Source organism: Emydura macquarii, unplaced genomic scaffold (genome assembly GCF_026122565.2).
Source record: "Emydura macquarii macquarii isolate MOO-44397 ecotype Brisbane River unplaced genomic scaffold, CSIRO-AGI_Emac_v2 contig_1045, whole genome shotgun sequence".
Lineage (NCBI taxonomy): Eukaryota > Metazoa > Chordata > Testudines > Chelidae > Emydura > Emydura macquarii.
In genome coordinates, this window is record NW_027131182.1 from 4,768,566 (window position 1) to 4,777,070 (window position 8,505).

Here is an 8,505-nt window from a genome sequence, read left to right on the forward strand (position 1 = left end):
GACAGCCTTAGAATGTTAACCCTAATCCTTTCATTCAAAAGGTATAAATTCAGCTCTTGGAAATACATAATACCAGGGCCAAATTTAGGGACAGGTGACCCAGGCGACTGTGTGGGGTACTGGACTTGGGGGGTGCTGGGCTTGGGGTGCTCTTTTTGTTGTTAGTGACAAAAGGGAAACTAGAATGTTGGAAGTAAAATGTTTCGGGTATTCCATATGTGGATTCATTTTTCACTAACCTCTTAGAATGTTCTGGACCTTTGTAGAATCACATGGAACCTTCCAGATTTTCTGGGAACTACATTTTCCTTGAGCTTCCTAGACTGTTGTCAGCCAGGCCCTCATGCGTTTATAAGGGGTGGGGCATCGCCAGTCAGTCTGAGATATAAAAATGAACTGAAGTGAAGTGAGAGCCCAGCTACAATACCGTGAACCTAGTTTTATTGTGAAATTGTGAAAGTGCTTTTGTGTTTTAAGAAGTACTATGCCGTAATAATGAACTGCGCTCCCGATATTAGTCACGTGGAAAAGCTGTCATTTACAATAAGATTTGCTGTCGATGAGAATGGCTGTATCCATGGGCGGCAGGTATTGTAGGTCAGGGGAGGCTAAGCCTCCCCAAACAGCCAGACGTGGCCCTGCCCACCCTGCTTCCAAGGCCCCTGCCCCTCAGGTGCTGCTTCTCTTCCCGATCTTGCTCAGCCTCTCCCCCAAAGTGGGCAGAGAGCAGATGGCTGGCAGCCTGGGCTAGACTCAGGCCAGCTGGTGTGAGGCTCCTCCGGCTGTGGTAGGGGGCTCAGGGGGCTAATTAGCTCTGTCTTTAAACACCAAAGAGAGAAAAGTCTAGAAGAAAGAAGAGTCTAGAACTCTTAGGATAAGCGTCCACACCACCAGTAGTAGTCCAAGACCAGCACAGTTGATCATTTTGGCAAATCATGCTGCATACCTAGGCAGAGTAGGTGTGTCTATGCAAACGGTCTGTTCCTGAAGTGTTTTTGCCCCCGCTCATCACTCACTACATGTCAGGGGAGAGTTCATTCAGTCCCTGCTTAGACAGCACCAAGGGATCAGCTAAACATCTGCCAAGATCAACACTCAGGTCCAAAAGACAAGGAAGGAAAACAAGAACGTTTTCTTCATAAGTCAATGCAGTAAAGAAAAAAAAAATGGAAGTGCTATTAATGCCACAAAGCAAGGATGTTAAGACAACAATGATTATTAATACTAAGCACTAACATATTGCTTTCCATGTTCAAAAGGATTTACCAATAATCAATTGCATAAACTCTTACAGGGAGAGAAGCATTATTGTCTTCAATGGGGAAACTGAGACGGAGAGAGATCAAGGACAACATTTCCAAGTGTCCACTAATTTCTGGTGCCCAATCTGATACACAGAATCCAAGTTTCAGAAGTGCTAAGCACCTGCAGCTCACATGAACTTCAACTGGTTTAGTGGGAGCTCATCACCTGTGAAAATCTGGCTGTAGGTGTCTTAATTAGTGGATGCTTTTGGAAATGTAAAGTTTTAAATAACTTGCCTAAGGACACACGAGTTAATATCTGAGCAAGGACTTGGGCTCAGGATTTCCAGATCATGTTGACTTAATATCAAAGGGCCAGATTCTGATAGCCATACTCACATTGGATAGTACTGTACTACACACAGGCTCTGCTGAAGGTAACAGGACCATTGTGGAATAATGTGCTACTCAACACAAGTAACACAAGACTGGCTTATGCAATATTAGAAAAGAAACTATCAAAGGATTCACTCTCTGATCTCTTTCTAAACAACCACTCCAAAACACTTTCTTCAACAAGATCTGAATGGCACTCAGAGCTCAGTGTGCAGTCTGAGGCTATTACAAATCCTGAGGATGCAGATAGGAATAGCAGGCTTTATAAATCCACCATCTCTATTTAATTCCATCTTTCCAAACTAGTGCTGTGGAATTCATGTCATCCCCTTAGGAAGTATATCCCATCATCAAAATGGTATGTCTGATAGCCACATATACAATCACAAAACTGGGGCAAGTAGATGCTCATTTTGAACAATGTACCGCAGCATGTTTTGAGCTGCAGTCAGTCTGAGTGTTCATTTTATTGGTGTAACTCATGTGCCTAATAAGGAGATATCTCTTTAAGAGATCTATAGAGAAGGAGGGAGGGGAATGAGTTGTGTCTGGGTGATTGTTGCTAGGCCAGTGGTTTTCAACCTTTTTTCATTTGAAGACCCCTAAAAAGTTTCGAACAGAGGTGTGGGCTCCTCTGGAAATTCAACCTGTGGTCTGTAGACTCCTACCATAGAAGTCTTAGACTGAAAACTAACTGAATAGAATTCAACTATCAATAGTGCATGGCATTTGATGCCGCGCCAGAAAGGGCACTAAACTGTGGCCTTCTATGGTAATGACAATACTTCTGGGTTTTGACCTGTAGGTGGGGGTATTCATGTACTCTTGATTGATCAGAAAAATGGAACGCCTTTTCTGAGATCTGAGACTATTTTCATAGTCACCTTTCGCAGACCCCTTAGACATAGTCTGCAGACCCCCCGGGTCCACGGACCACAGGTTGAAAACTACTGTGCTAGGCTGATGTACAAGTAGCACTCCACACCTTGAAGTTGCTGAAATTGGCTGTGGTAGTTCTGGGTACGCTCAGGAGGTTCCCTGTAGCTGGACTCAGACTCCATGTCAGCAAGTACTCATGGGAGCTGCTTTACAAAAGTCCACATGCCCTGTGTGGGTTGGGAGCAGCTGAGGTACAGAAGCAGAAAGCAGGCTGTTTTCCCAAACTGTGAAGCATTTTACAGCAGGCTAGTGTTATTGTTAACCCTCCAACCCGGGCCCTCTGGCAGTGTTAATTATAGAAAGAGGAAATTGGGAGGGAAAGCTAATGTCTTTTATTTTAATTGTATACGTGGAATGTTGCTTGATTGTAGCCGAACTGTTTTAGTTAAATTGTCTCAACCAGTATGATTCACCAAGTCTTCTCTTACTTAAGATGTGATGATGGGGAAAGAGTCGTTTATATTTTGCTACTCTCCATTTTGTATTTTTTTTTGTAACATTTAAAAAAAAATCTATATCCTTAAACTGAGTGGTTGACTAATTAACTAGCTGACTAGCTAATGGAGTGATTTCAGCAGACGAGGAGGAAGAGTCCGCGTGGATTCCAGCTGAAGATTTCTACAAGCAAGTGGAAAGAAGTTGCAGTGCTTTTGATTTAGCAGACTGTAGAGATTTTGGTGATCAAAGACTGTAACTGAGACTCAGAGTTCCCCGAAGCTTAGGCTGAGTTCACCCGAGGTATTTCTCACTTATTTCTGTGCGGACTGACCTGTTTAGATTTAATTTTGTGTTCTTTATTTATGTTTATGTATAACTGAAGATAATATATCTGGATTATAAAGTAGCCATATTATGCTGTAGAAATTAAGTTAAGGGGTGGGAAAGGCAGCTAGTGTTTTTAGAAAACAGGGAAGGGGAAGAAATATTATGCTTTAAAAAATCTTGTGCTGAGTGAGGAGAAAAAGTGAAGATAGAGAGGCCAGAAAAACACCATTGGCTATACCTCCCCTTTCCCCCCACATCTTCAAACAGTGAGATTAACTGTAAGGACCAAGTCAGTATTAGGGGTCTTTGAAACAAAGAACAGGGCCTTGGAGAGGAGCAATAGCTAGCAGACACCAGTAGCTAGAAAGAGGTAACTCTTACCTGAGACTCTTTGGAAGAACACTGTGTGAGTCAAGAGGAATCTGAAGATTAAGACAAGTCAGAGGTCTTAGGGAGAAAGCAACTAAAAATAAGGATCTAGCTTAGCCCACAATGGTCAAAAGGGCCAGTGGGAGTAGTTCCTGCTGGAAGAGGTCACTGGCAAAAAGCTTGTTCCTGGTTAAGGTCAACCTGCCAGGGAACAGGGACCTGCCACAGGGCAAGAGAGGGTGGATTCAGTTCAAAGCATTCTGAAAATCTCACTGCTGACGGAGATGCCTGGAGGCAGGTACACCCTGTAACACCCCTCACTGTCTGATAACATTAATGGGAATTAACGTTTTCCAGGAATGCACAGAGTTAGTCGTTAGACTGCAGCTATCAGGGCTACAGTGGGCCTGAACACTGCACCAGGAGAGCATGTGCTTGATAAGAACACATGAACAGATGCCAGGGGATTTAGTGGCGGACATGAGACCCATTGCAAGTTTTCAAGTCCCTGGCAGGGTCAACTGTAAATATCTATTCACAATCTGAGGCATTCATTTAAGGATTATGTGCTATGGACTCTGGTAAAATAAATTTGCAGCTAACAGAACCCGCAGTGGCCAGACAGTTTAGCTGGCCATCTAGCTGCAGTTTATCCTCCTTGATCATTTTTACTGCATGTAAATATCAGTAGGGATTTTGAATCTGAATGATGCTGCATAAAAAATAGATTAGGAGAAATAGGAGAGAGGTTACCTTTCACACAGAGAGCTTGGCAGATATCGAACTGGGCCATCAATAGAGGGCAATGCCATTGACGAATGTAGCCTGGCTTCACCAAACCTCCAGCAGATTAGTTTATTCTGTAAGCAAAAAGACTTATTTATCAAAGAACATGAAGGAACTGAAGCGTTGTCCCTCTGCTAGAGTCCTCAGAACCATTCAGTGTTTGAAAGGCATTATTATGCCACAGGGACTGGGGAGGTGGAGAGGAGAAATGTGTTTAGGGTGGTTCACAGAGGAATGGCTTTGAACTAGAACTGTCAAATGATTAAAAAAAGAAATTTCAATTAATTGTGAGATTTAAAAAATAGTTGCAATTAATAACAATTTTAATAGCACTGTTAAACAATAATAGAATACCAATTTACATTTATTATAAATATTTGTGGATGTTCTACGTTTTCAAATATATTCATTTCAATTACAACACAGAATACAAAGTATACAGTGGTTACTTTATATTACCTGTGATTACAAATATTTGCCCTGTAAAAGACAAAATAAATAGTATTTTTTAATTCACCTCATACAAGTACTGTAGTGCAATCTCTTTATCCTGAAAGTGCAACTTACAGATGTAGAATTTTTTTAACATACCTGCATTATCTTCCGTAAATCTAAAAAAACTTGTTTGTCTTAGTGACTGGCTGAACAAGAATTAGAACTGAGTGGATTTGTAGGAGGTGAACTGAAAAATGCTATTTCTTTTGTTTATCTTTTTTACAGTGCGATTAATCAAGACAATTTTAAAAACCTAGTTGATTTGTTTTGCGTTAATTGCATGCATTAACTGCAATTAATTGACATCCCTACTGTGAAGTAAATGGGATGGAATTGAGACCTTGTTTACACTGGGATTTCCAGTTACAGCTGCTAACGTAACTGCCCCAGTGCAAACCCCTGGTATATACAGGCAATGCCACGATTAACACTAGTGCAGTTTAATCCTGCTTGAGACTGGGGCAAACCACACACATCAGTGCAAATCTGGATTTATAGAGATACTGGGTTTATAGAGGTATGCTTGTAAATCTGAGAAACATGGAATATTTTGTTCAATGGAAGTTATCATGGTAGGGAACATTATCTCCATATCAATCTACAGAATGTCCAGCTCACAACTGACATCAGGCAAGTAATAATTAGCAGCCACCCAGGAGGGCTCCTGACCCCCAGCCTTGTGCTCAACTAGACCACACAACTTAATGACAAGGGGTCAGATCACAATACCCTTACTCTTACTGAGCACTCTTACTCCACAAGTAGCTCCATTGATTTCAATGGTATTGAACCTGACTTCTGAATCTGGCCCAGGATGGGCAACAGACAACATTTCCCATGGGCTAGCGAGTGGCTTTTGCTTTTACTAAACCAAGGAGGAGAAGTAGGGACCCTGCCTGGTGTGGAGAGGAGAATGCTCTGTAAATGGAAGCAGAAGGAAAACTCTGGTGGGAAAGGAGTTGGTTGTTCTTTTGCATAAAGCAGGGAATAGTGTATTGTGTGCGCTGTGGTGCTTTCTCTGTAGATGCACTAAGTACCCTGTGAAAGATAGTGTCATGGAGTCAGTGCCTGCCAGGGATGTATGGTGGGTCTCCGGTGCCCGGGGGCCAATGCTTGCCCCCGGCGGCGGCAGTGCCAGGTAAGGTAACAGCGCCCCACAGGGGGAGGAGGGGGGAAGTGTCTGCAGGCCCGTTTCCTGCTCTCCCCCACTCCTCCCCACCCCCGTGCCATCAGGGTGGCAGGTGAGGGCTGGGAGCCAGAGAGACAGAGGCAGATGCCCCCGGGCTGCCCAGCAGCAGGAAGCGGGAGTGTGCCATGATGGGCTCTGCCCTGGAGCCTCCACCGTTGGGTTGGCTGCCTGGCCTCTGCACGGCCAAGGTCTCTCCAGTTCCCTGGTGTCGTTGCGCCCGGTGTGGGGACAGAGGACGCTTGCTCCCCCCGCAGTGGGCGCCCTCGGCTGCCAGCAGGCCCGAGCTGGGGTCGGCGCAGCCACAGGGGATGTCAAAGCCCAGCAGCCTCTGGCCACCTGCGACAGCAGGGGGTGGTTCCTCCAAGGAGTGCCCGGCCGGTGCCCCCCCGCAGGCCGGCACCTGTGGGTCATGGCCCCCTCCCACGCCCCATTGATCCGCTAGTGGTGCCTGCTCAGAAGGTACGTGACACACGGGGTGCTGGTAGTTTAGTCAAACTGAGTTCTCGGGAAACTGAGGGGAAAGAGTCTCAGAGGGAATCCCCACAGCAGGGTGCACCCAGCAACAGTGCATTTGCCAGAGCTCCCACCTGATCCTTTAGTCAAGTCTGTGTCCTTGCCTATGTCCCAGTCTATGCACCTTCTGTGCCCTTTCCCTGTCCTCAGCTCCTGTGTTCTCCAGGGTTACTGCCGGTCAAAATCAACCCTTCCCCCACCGCTCCATTCATTCCCCAGCACCATTCTCCCTTTCTCTCTCTCTTCCCCCGTCCATCTCAAACCCAGATTAGGCGGAGGGAGCTGGGGAGGGAACCTGGCAACCAAAGTCTATCCTATTAAATCCTGATGCCCAAATTGCATTTTATAACTAAATCAAAAAATATAAATCTGTAAATCCTTCATTCCATTTCCTCTCCAACTAGAGAAGAGGAAGGAAAATAAGTGTGTGTGTGTTGGGGGGGGATGGTGGATAACATATTTGAGGATGGGTTCTGTGTATTCGAGTGCATGGAAGAGAACTGAAAAGGAAACTAACAGCCTAGTATTAGGTCATTACTATCCCCTGGATTCTGATCAGAGATTAAAATATAAAACTCAATCAGTTTTATTTGTATCTTTGGTGTGCAAATGAAAAGTGTTTATTGGGAATATCTCCCACTCCTATTGTAGTTCCATTAATTTCAATAATAATTACCTTGGTAACCCCAAGTAGCCCCAAGCCATCATACTAGCACATTTAAAGAGAATGACTCGTTTGTGAGTAAAGTAAAATACCTAAAGATGACCTGACCTGCAGAGAGTTAGTTCCAGTACAGATCCCAATCCAAACTTTGCATCTGCTTTTCTGGTTCTGTCTATTATAGCCCAAGCTAAGAAGTTCTTATATAGATCTGCACCCAAAGTTCAGGAGTGGCCATTCAGACTCAGTGTTCCACTTTTGCCCCATCTGTAAAGTTAATGTAACAGTTAAAGTTAATATTTATGAGGGAGAATAATTTGCAGATTGATTTGGAAGTGTACATACATTATCTGGCTAACTAAATGCACTAGTGCTGAGTAAGGGACTGTTTTGTTCTGTGTTTGTACAGCACCTAGCACAAGGGGGTCCTGGTCCATAACTAGAGCTCCTACATGCTATAGTAACCTGAAACATTGAATGGTTTATCTAGTGTTAGTGAATGAAGTTCCTTGGAATTGTTCAGGGTCAGAGTTTGAAGTAGCTTGAGAGTTCACACAGAATGCTGCTGCTGCTGCTGATTTCCCATTAAAATTTTAAATCCAGGCATGTTAACACTGAATCACTCAGACCCTCTGAAGTTCTTTGATCTTTTTTTATGTGATTTCACAGGACCCTTACTTTTCCCTCATTATTTAGCACTTATATGGCATGGTTCATTCATAGACCTCACAGTGCTTTACAAAGGGAAGTCAAGTGTCACTACCCCTATTTTACAGATGGGGAAACAGAGGGGGCAAGACCAAATTTTCAAAAAGTGGCTTTTGATTTCAGATGCCTTATTTGAGACACCATAGGCCTGATTCTTGGCATTCCTGAGCACCTACAGCTCTCAGTGACTTTAACTGGAGTACACCACCTGCATAAATCAGATCAAAAGTGTCACTGGTAGGCACCCAAAAATAGAGACACCCTAAATGTGAGGCCAATTTTGAGAAACCTGGACTTGCCCCAGGACACAGAGGGAGTCAGTGGTGGAGCACAGAGTAAAAAATAGATCTCCTGGGAAGGCTTTAAATGTCGAGAGGGTAACAGTTTGGCAAAGTGCCTGGGGGAGGCCATTCCATGCCTGAAGGGTCCCAGTAGAATAC

General features: G+C 44.2%; 1 long non-coding RNA gene across 3 annotated transcripts in view; it reads right to left on the bottom strand.

Moving 5' to 3' along the window:
• Nucleotides 1-291: 291 nt before the first annotated feature.
• The window catches only part of LOC137151151 (uncharacterized), a 59,249-nt gene continuing 51,035 nt past the window's right edge, over nt 292-8,505 (bottom strand). For 2 of the 3 annotated variants that reach the window (XR_010919193.1, XR_010919194.1), the window contains exons 2-3: nt 4,467-4,573; nt 3,726-3,766 (exon numbers count right to left, since the gene is read on the bottom strand). This is a non-coding gene — a long non-coding RNA (uncharacterized lncRNA). Of the gene's footprint in view, nt 379-3,725; nt 3,767-4,466; nt 4,574-8,505 lie in introns of those variants that run through there. The other variant, XR_010919192.1, reaches the window with a different exon arrangement.